General features: G+C 49.8%; 1 long non-coding RNA gene across 1 annotated transcript; it reads right to left on the minus strand.

Annotated features, from left to right (window-relative positions):
• Positions 1-3,672: 3,672 nt before the first annotated feature.
• Positions 3,673-9,528, minus strand: LOC130684656 (uncharacterized). The gene is made up of 5 exons (XR_008999022.1): positions 7,448-9,528; positions 6,799-6,931; positions 6,369-6,618; positions 4,907-4,968; positions 3,673-3,749 (listed from the first exon to the last, which is right to left on the minus strand). It is a non-coding gene; the product is annotated as an uncharacterized LOC130684656 (long non-coding RNA).
• Between the last annotated feature and the right edge of the window lie 13,087 nt (positions 9,529-22,615).

A 22,615-nucleotide genomic window follows, 5' to 3' on the forward strand; every position in this document is an offset into this window, starting at 1 on the left:
AGTGTGGCTGGGCTTGTGGCGAGGTGAAGTGCTGAGCAATGGGGCAGGAGACACTTTTCAAAGGCTTCGCTCCCCTTCTCCTTTCCCTGTGCCCCATATGTAGGAAGGGAAAACAGAAGCAGAATCCATATTTGGGCACGTGGCTGATTTGGGCACCCTCCCCCCCACCACGCTCCAGACAGTGGAGAAACTGATTTGGGGACAGGAGGAGGCTGGTGTCCCAACAGAGGCGGCTTCACCTTCCGAGCCTCCAGACAGGCCTCCCTGGCTCCTGTGCGAGGGAAGACAAAACCACAGAGCCAGGGAGAGCAGGATTTTGAAATGAGGAAATGTGGGTCTGTGCCCTCGAGCTCCATGCTGGCCACCTGGACACTTTGGATGGCAAAAGCCAACTGGGCGGACGAGCTCAGGTTCATGGAACCCTCAAGCTGTGCAGGCTTTAGGGACAGTTTTGGACAACCTGCTCATCTGCAGATGGGGAAATGGGGCTCAGAGAGTGGATGAGACTTGCTCAACATCACCCAGCAAATTGATAGCAGAGCCGGGAGTGGACTCCAGGTCTTCAGCCTCTGGACGAGCTTCTCTCCTTTGCACTAAGAGATGTAACTTCAAATGGCACCACATTCTGGATGCCATGGCCCAGCCCCGGGGCCACTGGTCTCCTTGGCAAAGCGGGCCTTCACAGCATGGGAGCTAATATTCCTCTGTTACATTTTTTAAACCATCATGTACAAGAAACCTCAGTTCCATCCGTGTTGGCTATGATCATTTTTATTTCCCTCAATGTCAGATCTTTGCTCTTTTGAGGAATTGGCAGGGGACACCCTGGGTCTCTCCTAAGCTGAGCTACTAACATCACCTGAGAAAAGCATTTCTGTCCTCAGGTCCACCACCACCTGCCAGCACCCCCCCACCCCAACAAAAGATTCTTAAGAGAAACAAGTAATAAGAGAGGCCCCGCCCTGCTGCTGAGCCCCAGGAGCCCCGGGGAAACCTTGGCTGCTGGTGCTCAGGGCACGTTGCTGTGGGTCTGGGGGAGGCCCGGAAATGCTCCTGGGCCCGGGTGGTTGTGGCCGCGGTGCTTCCACACCCAGGAGCAGCCTGGCAGGGAGACCCCAGGGAGCCTTGCTGTTTTCCCAAAGTCTGGCGTCTTCCATGCCGTGTCAGATCGCCGGTACTCAGAGCCCCAGGCCCTGCGGTCCCACCAGCACAACGTGGTCTTACGTGAGCCAAACCCTTCTCTGGCCTTGGGCTCCTAGTCCAAGAATGGGAAAACTGGACTAGCAAGTCTCAGGAAGGTAGGTCTCTGTCACCTCCAGTCATCCATGGCAACGAAAAGAGAACATTCCTGACAAAGCCAGGACCAAAGCCTCAGGGTAAGATGGCAGCCCCCAGTGCATAGAACCTCGTTCTGGAAGACCAGGAGGCTTGGTGTGCTGAGTTCTGGGTAGTCTTGGATGCAGGGCTGGTATCATGGGTGTATGACCAGTCACACTGGGCCCTGTACTCAGAAGAGTCCACATTTGGGGTTTAATGCTCTGCAGTCACTGTCTTGAAATTCATGATAATTTTATTATAATTGTGTTTTGTAAATGAATTCCAAAAGGAAAATGGACACACAGCCCTGCCTCGCACCACCACCTCACTTCTGGGGTCTGGTTCTCAGACCCCTGGAACCCCAGTTCCATTTGGCCTTCCCCTCACCACCTCCACCCAGCCACCACTGCCAACCCGCCTTCAATCTGGGCACAGGCATGGGGACAATCAGGGCTGGGCAAGTGCATCCCACATCCTCTCAGGGCATGGTGGCTACCCTAGGCTGGCAGCATCAGGGCACATTCAGTGGGGGACTCGGTGGGGATGAGCCTCTACCCCACCCCAATCCAGGCACCTAGTGTACCTGTGCACCCTGGCTCAAAGGTGCAATGCCCCTGAGGGCTGTCTATCTGCTGAGGGTTGGGATGGGGGCCCAGAAGGGGTTGATGCCTATTCAACCTCCTGGCCCAGGACTGGGACACAGCATGTCCTTCCAGCCACCAGGAGAAAGGGAACCTGACCACCAGGCTCAAGGGCACATATGTGTCCCAAGTCACAAGTCAGGGGCCAGCTCTGCCTGAGGGAACCATCTCTTCCTTCCTCCAACCTTCCTGAGTCTGTCTGTCTTGTCTCTTCTGGACAATTCAAGACACCCTCTTGAGATGAGCCCTGAAATACAGGGTGTAACTTCGGTGATCACACCTGTGTTAAATATTCTGATATTTGCATTTAAAACTGCCATTGTACAATATAAAAATGAACAGTAAAATTTGCACTAATAATTTAAATTTTTGACTTTATTTAGACAGACATTAACTCAGAAATTTAAAACACCATGACAAGCTGAGAGAGAGAGAGAGCCCAGGGAAGAAAGGAAAGAAGCATTTTTTCTTGCCGTTTGAACAAGGGTTCATATTTTTGATTTGCTCTGGATCTCAGATTATGGGGCCACTCCTGGCTAGTTGAGTGACTTTCGCTCTTGGGCGCCAGGATCCCCATCAGGAAACCAGATCGTTAACATTGTGCTTGCCCCTCCTTTGCTCATGGGCAACATTATGAACATGCACTTGGACAGAACCCTTGCAAAAGATTTGGAAACTGGGTGCTGTGCCAGTCCTCGGCCTTGGAGCACAGCCCTTCTTTCTAAGAGGGGTTCAGTCCCCCTCATGTAGGTTTAAACACCACTGACAAGTCAGTTTCTCCTGAGGATATTACGTCCTAGAACTAAAGCTCCAGTTTCAGCTCCCCACCTCCCTCCCCACATACAGAGCAGAGGTGCAAGTTCCCAGAGAGATTTCATTTGGAGTCCAAGCAAATTGTGAAATGGAAAGATGTCAGCTGGCCCAAGAGCTGTGGCCTAACAGTGTGCAAAGACCAGGCACTGATGTCTGTACTCATCCATTTTACTTTCCAATGAGGCCCAGAATTTCAGAGCTCAGTACAAAGGTACCAGCACCAAGGATGGGTGCCAACCAGGTTTGGGTTGAGAGATCATCTTCTTGAGAATGGTAAACAGCCTGATTCCACTTACTCTTCCAGGGGAAGGCATCTCCATTTCAGACCTGTTTCCAAAGCTACCAGTATGGGAGTTTCAAGTACAGCCTTCAGTCTGCCTTGGCTGACATTTGAGGACTCAACTGTACAGGGGTGGAGTGGGTCCAGAGTAGCATCCTGTCATATTTTATAAAAGTGCTGTTACTTTAAGATATCATTTATGGAGTGAATGGAGGAGTGAATGTCAGTTTAGATCAAGTTGCCTCGAAGTCCAAATATGAAGTTGCCTACTCAGTGGTGTCATTTCTGAAGAGATGGATAATTTAGGTGACCCCTATTCGGCTTCTTCCACAGCTTTTTCCTGAAAGTGGGTGTTCTCTGTATCATTTTAATGTTTTGGTGTTTTACGTTTATCTTATTTCACCTCGTTTCATTTTGAGTGATGTCTTCTGGCTCCAGCTCAACTTTCTGCAGATAATTCATTAGACCCAAGAGCTGCTCCAGAGTGGGATTCGAACCCGTGTAGTACATAGGTGCTTTAAACTGAGATCTGCTCGTTGATCCCTCTTCTCTGTGTAACAGAGAGAGAGCGCTCCTTCCCCGAGGGAATGCAATTTCATGGTTCCTAATGATGCTGCGATTACATTATCTGGATCACTAAGACTGTGGGTGTCAGGAGCAGTGCTCAGAGCCTGTCTCTGGGATGGGAGAAGTCACTCCTAAAACCAAGGAGATGAGGGGTAGGAGTTAGAATATCTGTTGCGAATTTTCATTAATATGTGGGTATTCGTTTCAAGTTCCAATTTCCCCCATTTCCACAATGCTTCCTTTGCCGAAACCTCACGTCTTTTTCTAATATTTCACAGGGTTATTTCTTTTCTGTAAAAAATCTATTTATTTGCTATATTCCATGAAGTAATTTATTTCCAGCATTTATTTTCATTAGATTTCTTGGAAATGTGGTTCTCCGTATCGTTAGTATAAGTAATACATATCTAATGTTGTTTCCTGAACTAACTTGTATTATTTGATGAGTTAAATAAAATACCTAATTCCAAAGTCTGCTATTCCTATCTTTTGAATCTGAATTATTTATCTTACTTCCATTCCCTTTCTAACTGAAGGGGAGTTATAAATCTTCAGTTCAGTGCTTTGCTGCAGGTTCTGTAAGGTGCATATAGACACTGTCATTTTTTTTTTTTTTTTTGGTATCATTAATATACAATCACTGTCATTTTTTTTCCGGTCAAACTGGGAAGAATCATGCTCCAGGCTGCATTTGAATACAGGTTTTGTTTTTCTCCTTCTTCTTGAACTGCCCCGAGAGATGGCTTCACTGAGTGATCTCAGACCCGGATGTGCTCTGGTCCCCTCGTTGGTGAGTTGGAATAATCTGCTTACCTCCTCACTGAGCCTCAGTTTCCTTGACTGTAAAGTAGGGGAAACATCACCCACCTCACGGACTGACAGGAAGATTGAATTAGGTGACCCATGGAAAAAGCACTACCAGGCGTGCGATCAGCCATCACCATTGCCTTCATCTTGGTTAAATCATCTGCCCTGGATCATCATGGTGAACAAATGTTATTGGGTAGTGGACAGTTTCAGGTATTTTTGTTTTGTTTTCTCTAAAGATGCCTCATGATTATGGCCTTAAAACATCTGAGGAATGCCTTAGGTTAATAAAAAAAGGATTTTATTTCTTCATTCATTAGAAAACATAGTATTTTTTTAAGTTTTCAGATTACTTGTTAACACGAAATGTCAAACATGGCACCAGGAATCAGAAAACACCACTGAACCACAAAACAGAGTCTCTGCCTTGTTCAGAGCTCGCAGGCTGAAGAGGGAGACCCAGCAGTTACCTAGCAATTACCTGCCATAGGTGCTCAGTCACAGAGGGACCTGGGGAGGAAGGCAGTCCGGGCTGCTTTGAGCCTATTCATGTAAAATAGTGAAAAAAAAAGTCCGTTGATTGAGAATGAATGAATGAATGAGAGACAATTTCTATCACTCCAAGTGACCCTCCAAAATTTCACCAGGAAGTTCCCAGTTATCATCTGTTCCCATCCAAAGGCAGAGGATGGGAAGACATGTGGGAGCTGCCCTCCCGCTGGGCTAGAGGTAAGTCATGAAGGAGCGCTGAGCCACCAGCCACCCCCAGTGGCTGTGGGCAAACCGCCCACCTTGGATAAACTGGTCTTCTCTAGGAGTCTCCTTTTACCTGTCACCAAGACTCTCCCCCATCTTTCTGGGGAGCTAACAGCTTCACAGGGCTTGCCTCGTTTGGATGCACAGCAGTGAATTTGTACCCACTGAGCCTCCAGCGCTGATATTTCAAAACCTACAGTACACTAAACGTGAAACTTTTGTTCAAATTTCAAGGATTTTGATAGCCCAAGTGAATAGACACTGCCTATTGATTTTTCCCTTACAATGACTCTTGGATAACCTATTTTCTCATTTATTTTTAAAGACAGCTCATGAGATTTCATAGCAATTCTGCCCAACCTCCTAATATCAAAATCCCTCCTTGACCCTGAAAATTGTAATTCTGCTATAGATCACAGCTGCTGAATATTACCTTTTACTAAGCTGGTTAAATAAAATATGTCCAAATCACTAGATCCCACAAGCCGTGGCCTGCAAGTGTAATGATCCGGGGGCTGAGGTTTCCACCGCTGCATGCCCGCCAGCCCAGCGCTCTTGCTAGCCGGCTGACACCAGAGTGTGGGAATCGAGAATATGAGCTCAGGTTTGGAATTTAAGGAGGAAGAGAGAGAAAGGATAGCTCGGCTGCCCTTCAATGATTTTCTTGTAAAATTTTTACAAGGGAGACGTGGGTTGTTTGATGTGTTCTAGACAATGCAATCCCCTCCGAGTCCGCGGCAGAGTGGCTGGGGTTTTCTCCTGAGTGGAAGGGGGGGCATCCTTGATGCTTTTCACATTGGTATGTCAAATTACACTCAGGAGGTGGGGAAAGACAGCACGAGAAACATGATAGGACCACCTGCTCTGGAAGTCTCATTCTGCCACTGATTTGGCAGAAGAGGGGCCGTGCAGCATGTAGACTGGTCCCCCACCCCAAGCACCATGGGTCTCTGCATCAGGATCTCACCTGCAGGAAGCATTTCAGCCTCTGCTGCTGAAAGGCCCCGCATTCTCCTGACCAGCCAAGCTGCCCAGGCGCTCTGAGTCAGGCTTACCTTTTCTCTTTCTCAGAAGAAGGAAGGACAACATTGACCCAAGTTGGTTCCAGAGGAGTTGTGAATGTTTCAAAGCCAACGCTGACATTAAAAGTCATAACCTGTGGCCTTTAGGTTGTCCTTTTGCCTTACCTGGGTGGCCCAAACATCCAATACGGTAATGTTTCCTGGAGAATCTCCCTTATTAGGTGAACAGAGTTTGAAACAGCTCTGATGCAGCAGAAATGGAGCATCTCCCAGCAGTGGTCATTGGAGCCCGTTGGAAATGCAGGAGACAGAGGATCTTCTGGGGGCTGCTCTGCCCCCTGCCCAGGCCCTCCAGTGACTGCCCAGCCCCCGCCTCCCCTGCAAGGCAGGGCCAGGCTTCAGCAGGTGACAGGTCCTGTGGAAAAGACAGAGGAAATCACTGATATTAGCACCAGGTGAGTCAGTCAGAGTGAGCAGGAAATGGTCCACAAAAGAAAACTTAATAAATACCAGCAAGTCTCCTCTCCATCACCTTCCCCCATCAGGAGCTGACAGGTCAGAAGAGCTACCACGTGTTACCGGCCTTTAAGCACACCTTAGGCCAGGGATCCAGGGCTGACAAGCGTGGAGCGCAGGTCACCGCCTTCCCCCTACTTTCCCGGGTGACGTTGCTAATTGGTCCTGGTCTCTTTCATCCTCAGAATCCTCTTCAGCGCTCCCTGCTGCCTCTACTCATCAGTAAGAGTTGATTTGGGGGATACAATCTATTTACCACCCAGCCCCCCACGTTCCCACATCCCACATCCTGTGCGCGCCACTTCTCTACCTGGGGGGCAGAAGTGGTAGCCTTCTTCTACTCCCTCAAGCCCACGCCTGTATTTCCTCGGAGTTTTTGGACCACCCCTCCCCTCCCTGTCTCTCCGCCCCCTACACCCAGGTAGAGGAATGGATAAGAGGCTAGGAATGTGGAGACGCCAAGTTCTGACCCCAGCTGTGCTCTGACCTATCTAATGACTCTGGAACAATCAACATTCGCTTTCCTTCTTTACAAGTCTATTCCCCAGGTGTAGACTATTGATGGAGATGCTATGATCCTTAAAGTTCATCTCAATTCCTCCACCTTGTGATACAAATTCCTTTGCAACTATCCCACTCTTTGGACCATTTAATATGGCCCTTTGTCGTTACTTTCTCTCTCCACCCATGTGAGCTCCTAGAGGGCAGGAAGCATGTCTGGGGCTGACCTGTATTCCTCCTTGGGGCATCAAAGTGCTGGAAGCAGAGTACTCAGTACCTATTGGTTGCGTGTTCAATTCCTGTGATGTTGGTCATCTCCCAAAGAAGTAGAGTTCCTGGAAGAATGCAGTGATACCAAGTTAAACATTGTTCCAAAGGGATTGATTCCACCTTCTATGCCTCCGAGGGGCTTTTGAGCCACTGCTGGGAGCACCGGACTGTAGCCAGGGAGAGGTAAGGGAAATGGTCCAGCATGATGGCCAAGGCTTGGGCACAGGAGCTGCTGCCCCATCACTAGCTGTGTGAGCGTTAGCAAGTTAGCCTCCCTACACCCTAGTTCGATGCCCTGCAAGTTAGGCATGGCAAGATCACTTTCAGTCAGGGTAGTGGAGCGGGGACTGGATGAGAGAACCATGTAACACACTCAGCTCTGAACCTGGATGGTAGCAGCAATGAATGGTGGCAGTTCTCAGAGCTTCTGCAGAGACAACCAGCCTGGGGCTCTGCCCTCCAGGCACCTGGTCTGTTCATGGGACTTACCCACAGACGCTTGTTCTCCCGGTTCAAGGGTGCTGCCTGCCTGCTCTGTGCCAGCCCCCAGACTGGGAGTATGAGGGGGGATGAGCAATTCTCGCCCTGAAGGAGGAATTTAGAGCTTCAAGAACAGTAGCCAAATGTCTGACAATGAGGCCCAAAGTCTGACTGTGCAAGATGGACATAGAGACACAACCCCCAACCCCCAATCAGCTTGCAATTGGCTCCAGGCAAGGAACCCTCCCCGTGGCAAAGACAGCCCTGGTGAAGCAGAGCCCCTGGGGAAGAAGGCAAGCTTCTGGGCCATCAGTCTTAGCTCTTGTTACCACCTCTCCATTCTCTTCCATCCTCCCTCTTGATCTTCCCCTCCCTGCTGACAACAAGCTATCGTCGGCATTTAGTGGGATTTAAAACCAGAAGAACTCTCTCCCTTCAGGCTGGAAGCTCAATGCCTGGCTCACGGAGGCCTCTCGAAGCTGGGCCCTTGATGAGTGCCAGGAGACCAGCTCCCGAAACCGGAAGGGACCTGCATTGTTGGACCAAAATAGCAAATGTGCAACATGAGTCTCATCGGGGGCCCTCAGCAGGCTGGCAGCTTCCGGTGGGTGCTCGACACAGGCCAGCCTGTGGAAGCAGACTGGAGTGGCCCTTGCAGCACTTGAGAGAGCCCTTCCCTGTACATGACTGTTCTGTCCCTTAGCTAGATTAGCTCATCCAACTGAAAATGGACTTGAGCTATCCTTAGCAAAACAATGGCATGTCTGGGTCAAATAAACCAGGCTCATACACAGGGTCCATGTGCTTCGTGGATGACTTAAATCTTCCCATCTGGAGTTTGTTGTCCCTGGATCTCCCAGGACCAGAGACCCCCAAACCCAAAAGGACCCTTTTCCCAGGGATGGCAGCCACACTCTTTCCCATCATGAGGGCAGCAGGCAGAGTTCCAGAATGTCCCTTCTCTTTGCAGGTGGCGTCCAGTGGATTGCTTATCAATTTCCAGAATGTTTTCATCTCTGAAAGAAACGCACAAAAAAGCAGTTCTGAAGGAGGAATTACAAGGCTTGTTAGGCACGGGCCTTGGGTCAGGGTAGGTGGCCTATCTGGGGGACCTTTGAGGAGGCATGCTGGGTTGTTTTTCTTTAAGCCAGCCCTCTCCCCAATAGTCGTTCTTAATGAAGCTGTTGTGTAAGCCCCTTGGAGGGCCCAGAAGCTCCAAAGCAGGAACAAGTGTCCCATTACTGTAAACGGCCTTTTATTTTTAAACTAATGCTATATTTGGAAAGCAGTAATCCTGGGGAAATGATACCAGGACTAATGGGGAACATATTACCTTTCATGTGTTTTTTTCATGTTTAAGGTTTCTTTGTTATTATCTGAGTAGCAAGCCTCTGCATACACTCTTGGGCAAAAAATCAAAATAAGCCTTAAAGCAATAATATTTTAATATGCATCAAATGTCCTCAATGAGATAAAAGTATTATATGGTGTTTTGATATTGGGCTTTAGTTAAAACCTCATTTAAAAAAAAAAAAGAAAATTTCTCAGATGTATTGGAATGGGGGAACAGTGAGGTATTTTTAAATTCAGGTGGAGAAAGAGGTCCAGTTCAGGTCAATTATGCTAATTAAATGTCACAAATGACTGAAATTGCCAGCAAATGGACATTCTTATTTGTTGCTTCCACTATTTTCCATTGATCAAAAACTGCAGCTAAGGACACTTCAGCCTGCAAAGAGCTGCAGCTCCACTCTGAATAAACATTGGCGCCTGGATGCCAGTCACAGCCCTTGGGTGGCAGAAATAAGCTTTCGTCCAGCCCTCATCCGTCCCTGTCCTCTTTGGTGAGATTTCCGACAGCCGAGGCTGCTGGCCACCTCCCTGAAACTCAAATTAACTTGGTCAGTGAAAGCCCAGTCCTGTTCCCAGCCCCTGCTGGGAAGTGCTGAGGGCCCCAAGTTATGAAATGAAACCGAGTTGTTGATTTCTTCACCCATGACCACGAACCAGGCCAGAATCACGGCTCCTTCAAATGGAGCAGAAGAGCCATATAGATCCTTGTTTTTATAAAATGAGGAAACTGAGGCTCAGAGAGGGGAAGTGACCTGCCCAAGGGCACACAGCAAGCTAATTGCAGAGCCGAGAATAGAACAGCAATTTCCTCACTTTCGGTCCCATGCCTCACATGCTCTCCTCTCACTATGATAAAAGAGAACTTCAGCTTTTCTCTCCTCCACCCTCACAGCAAATTCCCCTCAGCTTTCTACTGTAGTTTCATATCAAATGCTGGTTAGGTGACATCAGCACAAACCAATAAGACTTCAGGTTTGGAATCCAGCCTGGTATATAGCATGATTTGAATCGTTTCTTACCCTGGTTGCCCTAAAATAAGAGTAAAATTTCAGTTGCAAAATGAAATGCTCTTGACTTTGGCTAGATCAGACCTCAAAGGGGTTGAGGGGATCGGTGGTTTTTGATGCAGGGACCCCACCATCCCGGCTTTATCCTCTGAGTTGGAGTACAAACCATATTCCATGCTGAGGCTCTTAGTCATTGCTGCCTCCCGGTGAATGACAGTCTCTGAAAAAGTTTACTGCAGGAGCAGTCGAAGGAGATCAAGAACCTAGGGGAGAACAGTGGAAGATTTTAGAGAGGGGCAGTTGAGGATGTCACAAATACACCCTTGTCATTCATTTCCCATCCTACTGAGGTGGGCCCCCAAGGGCACAACCCTGTCATCTCCCTCATTTTCAGACGTCAGTGAGTGGGACCCACCCTTTACTTCCAAATCAGAGCCACCAGTCAGCTCGGAGAGAGCACCACGTGGGCCTCAGAAGCCCTGGGCTCTGCTCCTGGCTCTCTCCCAGCCGTGTGACCTTAGCAAGTTGCTTTCCCCTCTGGGCCTCAGTCTGCAGATCTGCAACATGGGAGGACCTGGGCGGGAAGGCTCTCCAGGAAGGAGGCAGAGTGGCTCTCCAGGGGCACTTGCCGATCTGGGGGACACAGGCCAGCAGCTCCGCTGTAACCAAGTCCCCAGGGTCATGGAGACAATTCCCAGCCACAGATAACCTTGAAGTCATATTTGGGGGCTTTGCAGGGACTTGGAGGCTTTGGGTTTTGTCTCTGAAGCAGAAGGACCAGATCAGCCATCTGAATTTGGCTTGTCTCAGGGTCATGATGAAATGAAACCACCTGAAGGCGGCCGTGGAGAAAAAGAGCCCCTGGGGATGGAGGTGTCAGGGGTGCCCAGGCCACTGCAGGCCTGCGCCAAGCTGAAGCTGTGCACGTGCCTGCTCTTGCTTACGATACCAAGGCTCGGGCCCCTGGTAAAGTGCCTGGCCGAGGGCACTGAGCGCTTCTCCCTCTGCGAGTGCTCTCCGGCTATGCCCAAGGCGTGGGAGCAGCTCTGCCCTGGGTGAGGACAGGCCCAGAGAGGCTGGGCAAAGCCTCCAAGGCCAGAACCCCTCCTCGCCCTGCCCCTTCTGCTCCCAAGGAGGCCCTCAGCTGGGCCTGGTGTCCTCCCGGGGTTGGAGCTGGAGTCCACCCCAGGCAGCTGCCGGGGGCAGGGCAGGGGTCAGAGGTTGGTCCCAGGGACCTGGGAGCTGAGCCTTCTGCACAGACAAACTGAGCAAACACCAGGACGTGGTACTGCTGGGAAGCAAGTTTGAGTTACCAAAAAACGAAAAGTGCTGTAAACTGCGCAATGTTCATCTATAAATTTGCAGTGATTACAAGTGATTTAGAGACTGGGAATGGTCCCATAGCAGAGATTTTCTTTCCTCAGCTAATTTGTACTTAGTATGTCCAATACTTTGTTGAAAACACCAGAGATGCTCCCCAGGAGGGGGAGGGGGAGGAACTCGGCAATCCTTCGACCCTTCCTTAGCCCCATTGGGTGCCAACAGGCTGAAATAAACTTCAAGAGCAGGAAAGAGGGCCCAGGAGGAAGCAGAGGGGCAGGAGGGGCAGGAGGGGTGGCGGAGGGCAGGAGGGGTGGCGGAGGGCAGGAGGGGCAGGAGGGGCAGGAGGGGTGGCGGAGGGCAGGAGGGGTGGCGGAGGGGCAGGAGGGGCAGGAGGGGTGGCGGAGGGCAGGAGGGGTGGCGGAGGGCAGGAGGGGTGGCAGAGGGGCAGGAGGGGTGGCGGAGGGGCAGGAGGGGTGGCGGAGAGCAGGAGGGGTGGCGGAGGGGCAGGAGGGGTGGCGGAGGGCAGGAGGGGTGGCGGAGGGGCAGGAGGGGTGGCGGAGGGCAGGAGGGGTGGCGGAGGGCAGGAGGGGTGGCGGAGGGCAGGAGGGGTGGCGGAGGGGCAGGAGGGGCAGGAGGGGTGGCGGAGGGCAAGAGGGGTGGCGGAGGGCAGGAGGGGTGGCGGAGGGCAGGAGGGGTGGCGGAGGGGCAGGAGGGGCAGGAGGGGTGGCGGAGGGCAGGAGGGGTGGCGGAGGGGCAGGAGGGGTGGCGGAGGGGCAGGAGGGGCAGGAGGGGTGGCGGAGGGGCAGGAGGGGCAGGAGGGGTGGCGGAGGGCAGGAGGGGTGGCGGAGGGGCAGGAGGGGTGGCGGAGGGCAGGAGGGGTGGCGGAGGGCAGGCCCCAGCGACCCAGCACGGACAGGGCTTCCGCGCATGGCTTAGAGGCGGCAGCTCCGGGTTAAACGCCACCTCAGCGCCTCACTGGAGGGGCTGCAGATGGATCGCTTAGCCCCTCTGAGCCTCATTTCATGGACTGTGACACGTGGATGATGGTAAAATTAAGTTTTGGGGACTGTCACCAGTATATGACAGGACCCAGTAACCCACCCGGCCTCGGCATACGGCCCTCGTTACCTGCCGTTGGAGGCCCCCACGCGGCTCCATCCCCCGAGGGCGGCTTGCTGAGCCACTGCCCAGCTCACCCCGAAGAGAGGGGCCACAGGCCAGGCAGCCACCAGTCACAGGCGGAGGCCGGCTCTGTGTGTCACCTCTTCCGCAGTCACAGGTCAGGGAAGTAGCTGGAACCATCTCCGGAATGTGAAGGGCAGCCCCCCAGGGAGTCGAAACCTCCTCCACTGATTCACCCCCAAGGTGTTCGCTGAGCACTAACGATGCTCCAGACACTGAGAACAGCAGAACGGGGCAGGTCACGTGCCCCATCCTCGCAGAGCTTTCATTCTGGCCGGAAGCTGGATAATCCACGAACAACTGAAAGCCCCTACGGGCTCGGACAGTGAGAAGTGCCAAGAAGGGCTGATGGGCCCTGACCTTCAGCAGCAGCCGCCTAGGCTAGAGGCGGCGAGGCCTGAGCTGCGTCCTGGACGCAAGGACCAGAGAAGGTGTTCCAGGCAGAGGGCGTGGCCGGAGCAAAGTCCCTGAGGCGAGAAGCAGCAGGGTCCCAGAGGACCTGCGCAAGCGCCCCCCGCTCGCACGGGGCCCAGAGGAGCCCAGGGGGTGGAGGGGCCCTGAATGCGGGCAAGGTTGGGTCTCCAGGCTTTTGGGTCCCCAGTGGAGGTGGGTCTTATCCTAAGAGAAAGGGGAAGCAGTCCTGGGAAGGTTTAAGCCCAGTTTGATGATGCCATCTGATTTATGTCTTTAAGGATCACTGGCGGGTGTAGGGGTGGATTGAAGTGGGGACATATGCAGAGTCAGGGGTCACGCCCCGCTGCTGAGGGAGCTCAGGCATATTACCTGACTTCCTTGGGCCTCATTTGCCTCATCTGTGAGATAGGCTGCTGTGGAATCAAGTGCTGAGAGACTGAAAATACAAACCCACATTGGCCGGACCATGTATAAAAATAAAACTGACCCACAACCCCCAGCAACCCCTTATCTGCAATAACTAACCCAGGAGCCAGCCTGCTGTAGGTCCGACTTGCAGGAAGCCTGACTGCCGTCTCTAGCGACAATCCAGGAAGCTAAACAATAACTTCTGTCACAATGGGCCCCAAACGACCAGGGCTCAGTTACTAGCTGACAGCTTCCCTAATTTTGTCCCTGCTTCCAACTTAGGACCAAAGAGAGAAAGCCAGATATGCTCCCCTAACCAACTGCACAGGATGCCCTGCTTCTAGTTAGCAGCCCCAGTTTCCCCAGTCTGACAGCCTCCAATTAGGGCTCATATGAAGTTTCCTTTTCCCACTATAAAGGTATCCCAGCCCTGCCCGCCTTTGAGTCTCCGCCAGAATGCAACTGATGGAGGCTGCCTCCCTTGCTGTAGCGACCTGTGTAAATAGCCTTTGCTTCTTCTCATTGGGCTGGTTCATTTATTTCCATGGTATGAATGTTCAGAAAGCCCCTAGCACCTCCCTAGCACTTAATGGGTAAACCTCAGTGAGCTTCTGTCGCTCCCTCTCTCCACCCACTGAGAGGTTCCCCCCACCCCCTGCAGCTGCGCCAGTGCCTACCGCCGAGTGTCAGAGCCCTGAGCGGCCAGACAGGCCAGGTGCACTAAGAATTAGCAGGTTCTCAGAACATCTGCCTGGGGAGGAAAGTGAGCCTGAGATGATTTTATATTTCCTGCGTATGTGGTGGGAAGGGGGCACTGGGAGAGGGTATATTTTAGGGAAAGAGCCTAGGACAGTGGGAAGAGACTGGGTTTTGCCTGAGTTCAAATCTCAGCCCTTTGCTGTCTGTGTGGCTTCGGCAAAAGTTGTTGGCTTTGTTAAGTGGAGATTAAATGAGCTAATTTGGGTTAGATGCTTAGTGCACCGCCTGGCACCTAGGAAATGTGCTGTCAACAGAAACTGACAGCCAGGAGCGGTGGCAACAGTGAGAATGTGTGGCCACCAAACTAGCAACCAAATGAGTTGCCAACGGTTCAGAAGACTGTCTGAAGGACCCTTGTAGGCACAGCCCCATGAGCTGGCTGGCCCCTCAGTGGAGCAGTCTTGATCTCAGGGGAAAAGAAAGACAAACTGAGAGGACCCCTGGGACCCAAGGCCGTGACTCCCTCCCACCTGGGCCCCCACCTCCAGGGAAGCAAGGGTCATCCTTCCAAGGGCTGACAAGGGGATGGCATTCCACCATAAGGCATGGCTCACAAAAGTGTTAATGCAGCATCCATTTAAGAGGGCTAGACAGGGTGTTTTGGATAATAACCCAATTGCTATTCATTCACACTGAGGAGGAAATGAGAAAGACTTGGTCTTTATATTTTAATGTATATTAATAGGAGGCAAAGCCCTAAGTCCAGAGAATCTCCATTGATAAGAGTTTTCAGGCATTTGGGTAAAAAGAAGTGATACCAGATTGAGAGAAGAGAAGCCTCTGAAGCCACACCACCAAGATGGAACCTGCAATGGGCATTGGTCATGGGGCTGCCCCGCTACAGAGCCCAGGAGAGGACCCCTGTGGATGCCAGAGGTCAGGGTACAGTGGGCATCTGGCCTCTCCAGATGCCCCCAAGCAGGCAAGGTTTCAACATAGAAAGGTGGTGAAGAATTCATTCTGAGAGTGCCCACGGCAGCCACAGCACATTCCAAGGAGGGGGTACAGCATCCCAGGGTCCTGCCAGCACTGGGAGCTCAAGCACCCAGGGTTCGGCAGCATCCTGGGGGCTTTAGCATCCACTCTCTAAGGCAGAGTTTCCCGGTCAAGTTCTCCTGACTTCCTGGTTATTCTGTGCTTCCCCCGAAAAATTCTTTCTTGGCTAACCCCGTGGCTTGCCTCTAGGAATCTGATCCAGTGCAGCTCACAGCCCCAAGCCAATGGAGGCAAGAGGATGATTCCACAGTCGGTTCTGATTCCATGACATGCTTTCCAACAACTGGTTACAGAGAGAAGGATTTCTTTAAGATGAGGGGCCTCTTAACAGACAGAAATGTAGTAGGGTTTCCACGGTAGGGTTAGGGTTAGAGCAATGTGGTTTTCATGTTCTTGTGCTGTCATGAGACCTGCCCCATACTGCTTCCCTCTCCCCCGGGAAGAGCAGGACACTCATCCAGTCCCTCCGTCTACCTCGGCTTGCCTTGACAGCCAGGCGGTTACTACCTCACATCAAAGCAGCCAGCCTCTTATGGGATACATTTCAGGCTACCTGTGCCTTACTTGTAAGCTCAGAAGAATCCCCTTGTTTGGGAATCTGGGGGCCAAGGACAAGAACTGGTCCAGGTCAGAAGGCCCAGATTCCATCCCCAGCTCTGGGACAAACTCACTCTAACTCTCAGCCTCAGCTTTTCCCATCAGTAAATGAAAAGAACCCATGTGTTTCTGTTCAGAGGTCCTTCTCGTCCCAATTCTATGATGTTATTCTTCTGATTCTTTGGAACTGTCTCTCCCATTGCTTCCTGTCCTGCATTCTGTGTAGGTGAACCTCAGAAATAACAGAAAATAGGAAGGTTAAATTCAACAAGAATTTGTCTTTCTTATTTAGCAAGGTGGGGAATGTCTATCTTGCCTCCAAGTTCTGTTCCCTGCCCTCAAGGTGTTAATGTTATTGCAGCCTTCAGCGATTTTGTCAGGAAAACAGAAACCACTCTAGGTATTACAAATAGGTAGGGTTCTAATACAGGGAACTGGAAACTTAGACAATTGCTGGAAGGGCTGGGGAAGCAAAGGTCAGGCCAGCAGCTGCTAGAGGCAAGTAATTTACAAGAGCTCACCTGGAAGCTACCAAAGATCCAGGCTCTCAGCAGTTGCTGCCGCCACCAACCTCAGCAGCCTGAGGCACCAGAGCCTGTGATTCTCAAGGGTCCAAGTTTTGCCCAAACATCTAGCTGCAGCTACTGTCGGGGAATCATAACTGTACCCCTTCTCCTCCACCTCCCAATTTTTGTAGGAGTGCCTCTCATTGGTGGATTCTAACTTGGAACTGTTCATAGAAAGGAATCTTGAGAAATGCAGTACCAGGCTTCTCCTTTGAGGTGCAGGCTGTCAGAGTATGTGGCCATGGTGTCAGAGAACAAGAGACAATTTCACAGCCACAAACCAGGATGAGCAAAGAGATGTCATCCTAAGGACCCGCTCTTGATTAATTGGTGATGGCTGTCTGGAGTGCTGTGTTGAAAATAACTTTGAGGTTGCATCTAGGCTCAGTAGAAAAGGGTGCTGTGATTGATTAGCAATGCCTGTCATGGTGGTAGAATGAGAGTGGGGAATTGTATGCAATAAATTTGCAATGGTGCTCTAAACTAATGATGCGAAGGCTTCCTAAAGTCACTGCCATTTGTATTGGTTCCTTTTCTTCACTCAGTAAAATATATAATCTGTAGTCATCCATGTGTGGGCTTAAACTCATAAGCTTTGAGCTCAAGAGGGACACTGAAATTGTAGCAGGGGAGGACATGGAGAATCTGTGGGGTCTCCAGCCTCCTGGAACCATGCTCTGCACAATCCACAGTCACAATCCTCAAGGTCATCTCATGGTCAATTTTTTCACCACCTCTCCACTATCCCCTGCCTCTAATCTCGGAAACTTCATTTCCAAGTTTCTAAGTCTACTTCTGCTATCATGTCTTCCTGGGGAAACCTTCCAACACTTCTCCAGTGAATTGCTGCCCCTCTCTGAACCTCAGTCTCCTCATCAGGAGTTGGGTTAGATCTGTAGTTTGCAGACATTGTGTTGAGGATCCTGGGGTGTTCAAGAGGAGGAGGACTAGGGGAATGCCAAACCATGGAGATCTGAGAGGCACCACTTCTATTGGTTTTGGATCTGTGCTATTGCTTACAGTGTCCCTTGGGGAAAAAGACAGCCAGGGAGGGGAGGTCCTGCTGTTTAGATAGACAGTAAGAAAGAGAGAGATGACAGATCCAAATGACAGGTAGATGTAACTAGAGAGAGAGAGAGAGAGATGATAGAGATGATAGGTAGAGACAGATGATAGACATGATAGATGATATAGATAGATGATAGATGCTATATGATAGAGATGATGAGAGATAGCTAAAGATAGATGACTGACAGATAGATAGATACATAGATACATAGATGGATAGATACATAGATAAAAGGTTTGACAAACCCTCCAGGGGGTCACTTCCAAATGTAACATTCCCTGGTACTGCTTAGTCTGTCCACCCCTGCAAACACCAGCCCCTTCTCTCTCTCTCTGCCTCCTTTCCTCATTTCCTTTTCCATTTCCTTTCTTCCAAAGATGTGAATTACAAAGGCTCTGTCTTAAATTGCACACTTGGGTTGAAGTCAAGAACCAAACTTGAAGCCTGGTTCTCGTCATTATGAGATGCAATGAGGTCATGTAAAGGAGAGGGGGGAAATAAAATCAACATGTACCTTTCCCCATTCTCCAAACATCTGGTGTTTTGTTTTGTTTTGTTTTAACTGAAAAACACATCAGACCATAGAAAATTTAGAACCTGACAACCAGGAGTTAAGAGGCACTCCGGCTTTCCCTTTGCCATATTGAGTGGTGCAAAATTTTGAGAAGTAGGAACATGCTGCTTTGAGTTTCATTGTTTTTAATGACACCACAATGACTATATGGCTTTTATTGTTTTTTTTTAAAGGCGGGAGGAACCATTCAAATAGGTTTTTCTGCTCAAAATGTACTTTGGAGTTCCATCTTGGGGAGTAAGAACACTTTTGTTCCTCTTCCTGCTGCAGTTTCACTAATACTAGCTCTAGAAGAGTCTGAGTCAGCCAAAAAATATGTCCATTCAGGAAAATGACAAGTTCATTTTTGTTATTCCTTCTAGAGGGAAAGGGGCAGATTTGAGGAGAGCCCTGGGGGGCTGTGCTTGAGAAATGGTGAGTAGAGCCTTCCATTCTGCCCCTGCTTTGTGGGGTCCTCCTGGGCCATAGGGTTTAGCTCCAGGAGGAAGTGGCTGGAACCACGCCCCCCCCAGGGCAGCCCCTGCCTGGTGGAAGTCCACACCCCAATTGGGGTCAAGACCAGCATAATGCATGACACTCAACTGAAGCCCTCTGTCCTGGTTCCCTCAGAGGCCCTGCTGGGCCTGAGTGTGTGCACACCTTGCCTGCTGACTGGCTGGAGCCCACTGTCTCCCACTGGCTGGTGGAGATTGACATAGGTAGTGGGAGAGGGCAGGGCTTGTGGTCAGCAAAACCCAACTGCCTCACCTGTTCTCTGGGCCCCAGATGTCCCTGCCAAAAAGAGAGGCTGCCTGAACTTCACCAGTGCCTGGCCTAAGGATGGGGTATATATGCACAGTGGAATATTATTCAGCCATAAAAAGAAAAGAAATCCTGCCATTTGCAACATGGATGGATCTAGAGGGTGTTATGCTCAGTGAAATAAGCCTCAGAGAAAGACAAGTACCATATGATTTCCCTTATTTGTGAAATATACAAACAAAGCAAAACAGAAGGAACAAAACAGCAGTAGATTCATAGACACTGAGGAGTGACTGGTGGTTACCACAGGGGAAGGGTTGGGGTGGGTGGGTGGGGAGGATGAGGAGGATGAAGGGGCACAAAAATTCTTAAACATAGTATTAGTTGGTCATGGGGTTAGTAGTACAGCATGGAGAATATAGCCAATGATTCCATAACATCTTCCTATGTTGACAGATAGCAACCACACTAGAGGAAGTAAGGATTTAATAATATGGGTAATTGTTGAATGACTGTGTTGTACATTTGAAATGAATGTAAGATTATATATCAACAATACTTCAATAAAAAATAAATTTAACAAATAGAAATAGAAATATAAAAAACAAATATTATATAAATATAGACACAAAAGAATTAACATGCATTTCATCACCCCTTCCCCCTTCTGAGAGCTCCTGGGTTGCAGAGCTCTTGGTCCAGGACACAGAGGTCCTGGGTGTGGGGCCAGAGGAAGAGCCTCAGCTGTGGAGCAACTGAGCTTGAAATGTGCCTAGTGGCACTGAAGAGCCAAAATTTTCATTTACATTTAAATAGCCACATTGGGTAGTGGCCACCATATTGAATGGTACAGTTCTAGAAAATCTCATTTGGAAAGGACCCCAGATAGTCTTTGATTCAGGAAATCTCACCCAGTGGCATATCTTACTGAGCTCTCGGGAGGTATAGTTTGCAAAAGCCTAAGCCTTGTAATTTTACATTTGAAAAACAAAAATAAATTTGCAGTTTTGCATAATACAAACCTTCAGGAAGGTTAAATTTGTATTTATCAAAAGGTACTGAAACTTTGCCATATAGTCCTGCCCTTTCATATGACAGACTGAGCCCAAGAAAGAGGCAGAGGCAGTCTGAGGTCTCATGGTTACACTGATTGCTCCGGGGTAGCCTGCTCTCATCCCAGCAGACCAGTGGGAACAGTTCAATAACAAGGTTCTGCATATAGGCACACCTCGGACATACTGTGGGTTCAGTTCCAGACCTCTGTTAATAAAGCGAATATCGCAATAAAGTCAGTCAAATGAACTATTTGGTTTCCCGGTGCACATAAAAGTAATATTTACCCTATACTAGAGTCTATTAAGTGTGCCATAGCATTATGTCTAAAACACAATGTACATGCCTTAATTTAGAAATATTTCTAAAAAAATGCTAAGCATCATCTGAACTTTCAGTGAGTCATAATTGCTGATCACAGATCATCATTAACAAAGGTAACAGTACTAAAAGAGTTTGAAATATTGAGATAATTAGGAGAGACACAAAGTGAGCAAATGTTGCTGGAAAAACGTACTGATAGACTTTCTGGAAGCAGAGCTGCCACAACTTTTAATTTGCAAAAGCAATATCTGAAAATGCAGTACAGCAAAGTACAAGAAAATACGGTATGCCTGTATGGCCCTGGTTTCCTCGTGTCCCAGGGGCCTTGGGTATATGGAAATACGTGGGGGATGGCACTAGCGGCACTTGTTCTGAGTCCCCATCCAGTACTGGTCCTGCATTTCAGAGCCGCGCCCCCAGGCTTCTAGTTCCCACAGGTTCTGGGTGGTTCACAACCTTCTCTGGGGTCTTTCTTGGCCTTTTTAAGGCTGGGACAATCACCCCACTTTTATGTCACCATGGTGGACAGAATATACAAATACCTACACCCTGTTCCCCCAAACCTGTGAATGTGTTACCATTTATGGTAAAAGGGATTCTACAAGTGTGAATGAATTGAGGCTCTTGAGGAGGGGAGATTATGCTGGATTATCCGAGTCCTTCTAAGGGGGAGGCAGGAGGAGCAGAGACCATCGTAGAAGATCCTGGTGGCCTTTAGAAGCTGAAAGGGGCGAGAGAATGGACTCTCCCCTGAAGCCTCCACAAGGAACGCAGCCCTGCCAGTGCCTTGATTCAGATGTCTGACCTCCAGAACCCTAAGGGAATAAATCGGTGCTATATTAAGCCACTACTACTACCTTTGTGGCTGTTTGTTACGACAGCAGTAGGAAACTAACACAGCTTCCATTCTGGGGCGGCTGCTGCTGTCACCACGATCCACAGAACTGAGAGAATGGATGACAGCAACCTATTTCCTCCAGATCTACTTTGCTTCCTCTGTTTTCTGCAGCTGAAGGGTCTCTGCGCCCTCAGGGCAGGTTTTTGCCTTCTGTATGGATCCCCCTTCAGTAGTTGGGAGCAGCCTCTCTGCCTTGGTGCTCAAGAGAGCTGACCATCACCTCTGATTTTCCTTTGCCTTTCTCCAAGAGGTCTCAGGCTACTCAAGTATTTCCTAGCATTTTCCTTAAGCTCTTAACCCCTACCTTCACCATTCTCTTATCTCTTCCATCCATTCCCCCAAAAGTCCAACAAGGAAAGACAGAAGCTCAGGCAAGAATGGGAATCCAACTCCTGTTTCCAGTCAGGATGAAGGAGCCAGGAGGGTCTCTTTCGGGAGCCTAGGACAAGAAAAGTCACTGACCCACTCCTCCTATCCCTGTCCTTATAATATACCTTATTTTATATTGCAGACCCCAAAGGCTGCATTCTATAGGCAGCTCCTACTTGCTGCCAGGAAAGACGAGTCCCAGACCCCATCTCAGGGTCCTCAGGGAGCATTCTCTCCTAGTTCTGAGAATCTTCCTCACCAGCACAACGCTCGCTATCACCAGGCCAGGAGCCACACCCTAAAAGGGCTAACATAGCTGTCCTCCCATACAAACCCCAGGCTTTACATATACTCATTTAATCATTCTACCACTGAACATTCCCCTACAATGTCCTGGGTGCCAGACACTGTGTCTAGTTGCTGCCAAAACATACCTCCCAGCTGAGACATTGGAAGCTTTGTGCAAAGCAGAAGCCCGGCAGAGCAGAAGAACCACCCAGCTAATCCCAGTCCAAAGTGCTGAACCAGAAGAAAATAAACTGTTCTTTTTTTAGCAAGTAAGTTTAAGGGTAGTTTTACATAACAATAGATAATTGAAACATTCACAGACCCAGCCCCCATGTAAGAATGGAGGGCTTGTGTTTCTCTTTCAGCAGGTCCTTCCTGCTCCTTGGCCCAGCTCTCACAGTCCCGTGTCTGTCAGCTGCTGGAGGTTCTGTAACGAGCAATGGCACTGTGAGCACCTGCCTAACCAGTTTTTTGTATGGCCAGGTGTAATGAAATTATCAACCATTTGTGAGCCCTAGACAAGGGGTGCCATTGACCTTCAGCCTCCTCCTTTGGTGAGGAGCCCTTGGGGCTGGAACCATTAGGCTGGGCACAGATGGCCCTGGGACAATCCCAGGCACAGAGCCCCACCTCATGCTGCCACTTACAGGAGATGCCTCGATAACGTGGTTACCATGGTGACAGAGCCACTCACTCCCAAAACGTGCAGGCCAAAGGATGTTTC

The sequence above is a fragment of the Manis pentadactyla genome, chromosome 8 (assembly GCF_030020395.1).
Source record: "Manis pentadactyla isolate mManPen7 chromosome 8, mManPen7.hap1, whole genome shotgun sequence".
Taxonomy (NCBI): Eukaryota; Metazoa; Chordata; class Mammalia; order Pholidota; family Manidae; genus Manis; species Manis pentadactyla.